This window comes from Nicotiana sylvestris, chromosome 1 (assembly GCF_000393655.2).
Source record: "Nicotiana sylvestris chromosome 1, ASM39365v2, whole genome shotgun sequence".
In the NCBI taxonomy this organism is placed as follows: Eukaryota; Viridiplantae; Streptophyta; class Magnoliopsida; order Solanales; family Solanaceae; genus Nicotiana; species Nicotiana sylvestris.
In genome coordinates, this window is record NC_091057.1 from 77100526 (window position 1) to 77107248 (window position 6723).

The following is a 6723-nucleotide window of genomic DNA, read 5'->3' on the forward strand; positions in this document are numbered from 1 at the left end:
AAATTTCTATACTTAGCCAAATGACTTCAAAATGACCTCCGGACATCTGAATTCACTTCCGACCGCGCTACCAATCCTTAAATCATCCCCGGAAACTAACCGAATCATCGGAAATCAATTCCGAGACCTCTAACTCACAAGTCAACTTCCGATTGTCTTTTCCAAACTAATTCTTCATTAAAGAGACTATTTGTCCCAATTTCTACCAAAGTCGATCCGAATTGACTCAAATTCACCAAGTACACATATTGAAGCATGAATAAGCATATAATGGGGAATACGGGACGGAATTACAGGAGACGACGGGTCGGGTCATCACATTCTCCCCAACTAAAACAAATGCTCGTCCTCGAGCGAGTTAAGAAACATACCTGGAGTTTCAAATAGGTGTGGGTATCTGCTCCGCATCTCTTGCTCGGTCTCCCAAGTAGCCTCCTCCACGGGCCGATCTCTCCACTGTACTTTCACTGATGCTATATCTTTTCGACCTCAATTTTCGAACCTGTCGACCCAAAATAGCCACTGGCTCCACATCATAAGTTAAATCTTCCCCTAGCTGTACTGTACTGAAATCCAATATATGAGATGGGTCCCCAACATACTTTCGGAGCATAGAAACATGGAATACCGGGTGAACACCCGACAAATTAGGTGGCAAGGCAAGCATATAGGCCACCTCTCCAACCTTCCTAAGTATTTCAAAAGGTCCAATAAATCGCGGACTTAGATTTCCTTTCTTTCCAAATCTCATAACACACTTCATGGGTGAAACCTTCAACAAAACCTTCTCACCCTCCATGAATGACACATCCCGGACCTTCCGGTCTGCATAACTCTTCTGACGCGACTGAGCTGTGTGAAGTCTTTCCTGAATCACCTTCACCTTTTCTAAGTCATCCTGGACCAAATCCGTCCCCAACAACCTAGCGTCGCCGGGCTTGAACCAACCAACTGGAGATCTACACCGCCTCCATATAAGGCCTCATACGGTGACATCTGAATACTGGACAGATAGCTGTTATTGTAGGCAAACTCTGCAAGTGGTAAAAATTCAACCCAAGAACCTCCAAAATCAATCACACAAGCACGCAACATATCCTCCAATATCTGAATAGTACGCTCGGACTGTCCGTCCGTCGGAGGATGAAATGCTGAACTCAGCTCCACCTGAGTACCCAACTCGTGATGAAAAGTCCTCCAAAACTGAGAAGTGAACTGAGTACCTCTATCAGAAACGATGGAAACTGGAACACCATGTAACCGCACAATCTCCTGAATAAAGATTCTCGCCAGCCGCTCCGAGGAGTATGTAGTACATACTGGAATGAAATGCGCTGACTTAGTCAGTCGATCCACAATGACCCAATCGAATCGAACTTCTTCAAAGTCCGAGGAAGACCAGTCACGAAGTCCATAGTAACTCTCTCCCATTTCCACTCAGGAATAACCATCTGCTGTAGCAAACCGCCCGGCCTCTGATGCTCATATTTCACCTGCTGACAGTTGAGACACCGAGCCACATATCCCACAATGTCTTTCTTCATTCTCCTCCACCAGTAATGCTGTCTCAAGTCCTGATACATCTTCGCGGCACCCGGATGGATGGAATACCACGAACTGTGGGCCTCCTCAAGAATAAAATCTCTAAGCCCATCAATATCGGGCACACAAATACGGCCCTGCATCCTCAATACACCATCATCACCTATAGCCACATCTCTGGCATCACCTCGCTGAACCCGATCTTTAAGGTCAAGCAAATGTGGATCATCATATTGGTGCTCTCTGATGCGATCATATAAGGAAGATCGAGAAATCACACTCGCCAACACTCGGCTAGGCTTAGAATTATCTAGCCGCACCATCTGATTGGCCAAAGCCTGAACATCAATTGCAAGAGGTCTCTCCCCAACTGGAATGTAAACCAAACTCCCCATACTGATTGCCTTTAGCTCAAAGCATCGGCCACTACATTAGCCTTACCCGGATGATACAGAATAGTAATATCATAGTCTTTAAGCAACTCAAGCCATATCCGCTACCTCAAATTAAGATCTTTTTGCTTAAATAAATCCTGAAGACTGCGATGATCAGTGAATACCTCACAAGATACGCCGTACAAATAGTGCCTCCAAATCTTCAAGGCATGAACTATAGCAGCCAACTCTAAATCATGAACAAGATAGTTCTTCTCATGGGGCTTCAACTGACGAGAAGCATAAGCGATAACTCTACCCTCCTGCATTAGCACACAACCAATCCCAACTCTAGAAGCATCGCAATATACCGTGTATGAACCTGTAGGTGATGGTAACACCAACACTGGAGCTGTGGTCAAAAGTGACTTGAGCTTCTGAAAGCTCTCCTCGCACTCGTCTGACCATACAAATGGAGCACCTTTCTGAGTCAACTTGGTCAAGGGCGATGCGATGGATGAAAATCCCTGAACAAACCGACGAAAATAGCCTGCCAGCCCAAGAAAACTCCTGATCTCTGTGGCTGAGGACGGTCTAGACCAACTCTGCACTGCTTCTATCTTCCTTGGATCAACCTGAATACCCTCACTGGACACTATGTGTCCGAAGAATGCCACAGAACTTAGCCAAAACTCACACTTGGAGAATTTAGCATAAAGTTTCTCCTCCCTCAATCTCTGCAACACTACACGCAAATGTCGGGCGTGCTCCTCCTGGCTATGCGAGTATACCAGAATATCATCAATGAATACAATGACAAAAGAATCCAGATACGGCCGAAATACACTGTTCATTAGATGCATGAACGCTGCTGGGGCATTGGTCAGCCCAAAAGACATGACTAGAAACTCATAGTGGCCATATCTAGTCCTGAAGGCAGTCTTAGGAATATTTGAATCCCTGATCTTCAACTGGTGATAACCCGAACGAAGGCCGATCTTAGAAAACACCCTCACTCCCTGAAGCTGATCAAATAAGTCATCAATGCGAGGCAAAGGATACTTGTTTTTCACTGTTACCTTGTTCAACTGCCTATAATCAATGCACATTCTCATTGTGCCATCTTTCTTTTTCACAAATAACATAGGTGCACCCCACGGGGACACACTAGGCCGAATAAACCCCTTCTCTAGGAGTTCCTGAAGCTGCTCTTTCAATTCTTTTAGCTCCGCTGGTGCCATGTGGTATGGCGGAATAGAAATGGGCTTAGTGCCCGACACCAGGTCAATACCAAAATCAATATCCCAGTCCGACGGCATGCCCGACAGGTCTACAGGAAATACATCAGGAAAGTCCCTCACAACTAGGACAGAATCAATACTGGAAGTCTCAGCTCCCACATCACGCACGAAGGCCAAATATGATAAACAGCCTTTCCCAACCATACGTTGGGCTTTCAAGAAAGAAATTACTCTACTAGGAACATAATCAGTCATACCACGCCACTCGATCCTCGGAACACCCGGAATAGCCAAAGTAACTGTCTTAGCATGACAGTCTAGAATAGCATGACACGGAGATAGTCAGTCCATGCCCAGAATAATATCAAAATCTACCATTATCAACAGCAATAGATCAACTCGGGTCTCCAGACCCCTAATAGTCACAATACACAGCCGATACACACGATCAACAATAACAGTATCGCCCACCGGGGTAGACACATGAACAGGTAAAGCAAGAGACTCCCGTGGTAAACTCAAATGACAAGCAAAATATGAAGACACATAAGAATAGGTGGATCTGGGATCAAATAAGACAGAGGCATCTGTGTGGCAGACTGAGATAATACCTGTGATAACAGCATCTGATGCAAGAGCATCTGTCCTGTGTGGGATAGCATAAAACCAAGCCTGACCCCCGCCCGATCGACCTCCCCCTCTGGGGAAACCTCTAGCTACCTGACCCTTACCCCTAGCTGACTGAGTGGGTGCTGAAGTAAATGGTGCAGAAGATGAGGACTGGCCCCTCTGTTGAGACTGACTGCCACGAAGCCGAGGACAATGCCTCTTTATGTGACCAAACTCTCCACACTCGTAACAACTACCCGACGCTGAATAAGGGAACTGATGGGAACCCCTCGCACCAAAGTGACTAGCTGATGCACTCGGCGCCGAAGAACCCTGGACTGAAGGAGCATGTGATGAACTCTGTGCTGGAAGGGCACCCAAAGAAGACTGACCCTGCTGAAATCCCTGATGACCACAGCCTGAAGATGCCCCTCGATACTCGGAACGAGCTGACTGATGAGGCCTATAAGAACGACCCGTGCTCTGCTGAAACTGGCTCCTAGACGGAGCACCACTAAAACTACCTAATCCACGAGGCCTCTTGGCCTCCCGCTCCTCTCTCCTGACGACGATCTGCCTCAATATCTCGGGCAATATCGACTGCATCCTCAAAAGTATGGCTCAGAATCCTCTCTCGAACCATCAGGATACGGATGGGATAAATGAGGTTATCCACGAACCTCCTAATCCTTTCCCGATCAGTCGGGACCATCCATGGAGCATAACGAGCTAACTCTGAAAACCTCACCTCGGTCATATCTCCCTAACGAAGATACTCAAACTACCTGCGCCACTCCTCTCTCTGAGATCGCGGTACCCACTTCTCCAGAAAGAGAGTGGAGAACTCCTGCCATGACAAGGGCGCTGAACCTACCGGACTACGCCGCTCATATGCCTCCCACCAAGTGAAGGTTGCACCTGAGAACTGAAAAGTAGTAAAGGATACACCGCTAGTCTCCAAGATCTCTGTTGTCCGCAGTATGCGTCTACACTTGTCAAGAAAACCTTGGGCATCCTCGCCCTGAGCACCACTGAAAGGAGGAGGTGCAAGTCTGCTGAATCTCTCAAGACGACGCTGCTCATCGTCTGGCATAACTGGGACCATAACCTCCTGAACCGAGGAAACCGGCTGAACTGGGGCAACCTGATGTACTGGTGGTGCCTCTGGGGTCTGTAATACCTGCACTACCGGCTCAGGTGTGCTAGCAGCGGGGGTCTGACTGCCTCCCCATGCCTGTGAAGTAGCTGCTGTAGTGGTAGCTGAAACTGCCTGAGCCAGGCCAGTGCAAACTGATCAGATCTGTGCTAAGGCCTCCTGAAGACCCGAAATAACAATAGGCACAACTGGTGCCTGAGCATGTGCTGCTGGAATCTCTGCAGTTGGAGCCTGATCCTGTGTCAGGGCAACTGTGGGTCAACAGGTGTTGACCCTGCGGCTCTGCCTCGACCACGACCGCGTCCACGGCCTCTGGTGGCCTTAGTAGGTGGCAATAGTGGTCGTCCGTCCTGTCCATTAGCTCGTGTTCTCGCCATCTGCGAGAGAATAGAACAATAAAATTCAGGTTTTTTTGGGATCAACAAAGTCGCACGATAAGAATTCCAAGAATATGAAATTTTCCTAAAGGTTCTGCAGCCTCCCGAGGATAAGTACAGACGTCTACGTACCAATCCGCGTGACTCTACTAAACCGGCTCATGACTCGTGAGACCAAGTAACCTAGGCTCTAACACCAACTTGTCACGACCCAAATCTCGATCGTGATGGTGCCCAGCACACTACTAGGCAAGCCCGACCATTATTCAACACATAACCCAATTTATCAAAAATAGCAGAAATAAATATCAATTAAGCAAGATTAAATTACTGAAGATTTTAACAAAATACACAATATAATCTCACTAGGACCCGATGTCACGAATCTGAGCCTCTAAAATACAGAATATCATCCTAATACACGGTATATCCAAAGTCCGATAATGCAAAAATAAGGAGATAGGATAGGAGGGAGAAGATCAATGGCTGCGAACGCCGTGCAGCTACCTCGATACTCCCAGAGGCTGGATCTGCTGATCAACTGGATCTACTGAGCCTAAGACTGCCCTGGATCTGCACACAAGGTGCAGGGAGTAAAGTAAGTACTCCGACCTAGTGAGTAATAAAAGTAACTACAGTCCAAAGATAAGAAAATCCAGTAAATACACAAAGTAAGCTACAATCCGAATATACAACAACATATGGAACTGAGCTGATAAACACCAGTATAAATACAAATACATGAATGCAATGCAATGCATATGATGGTACATTCCAGTACCCACTGCGACGTGCAGCCAGAGCCATCCATATTTATTTATCATCGACGGTGCTGTCTGGGTGTGTACAGACTCCGGAGGGGCTCCTACAGCCCAAGCGCAATATCTTGATCAGTCATTGTTACCTGACCGGTCAGCCATTGTTACCTGACCAATTTATATCAAACAGTGCCATTGTTACTACTGTTCCAAGTATATATTACAGTGTCATTGTTACCACTGTTCCAAGTATATATTACAGTGTCATTGTTACCACTGTTTCAAGTATAACATACGGTGCCATTGTTGCCACTGTTTCAAGTCATTTTATAATCCGTCCAGAAAATAATATAGTAAGCCCCTTGGGCATTTACAAAGTAGAAGTTCCCAGGCCGAAATACATTTAAAATGTCATTTAAGTTTTCAACACTTAGAATTATGGCTGAGTTTGCAAGGCAGCATTTAAAACCTTGGACTGAAATTAAATGATATGCAAATCATGCTAAGAAGTAATGTAAATCCTCGAAGGATTTTTCAAGTTGGCACAAGGCCCCAAACATGGCATCAAGCCCAGCAATATCAATAAAGTGTGTGTATCAATCACCAGTATAGTATAAACATCACACGCGATGGACCAAGTCACAATCCCCAATAGTATTCGACCCC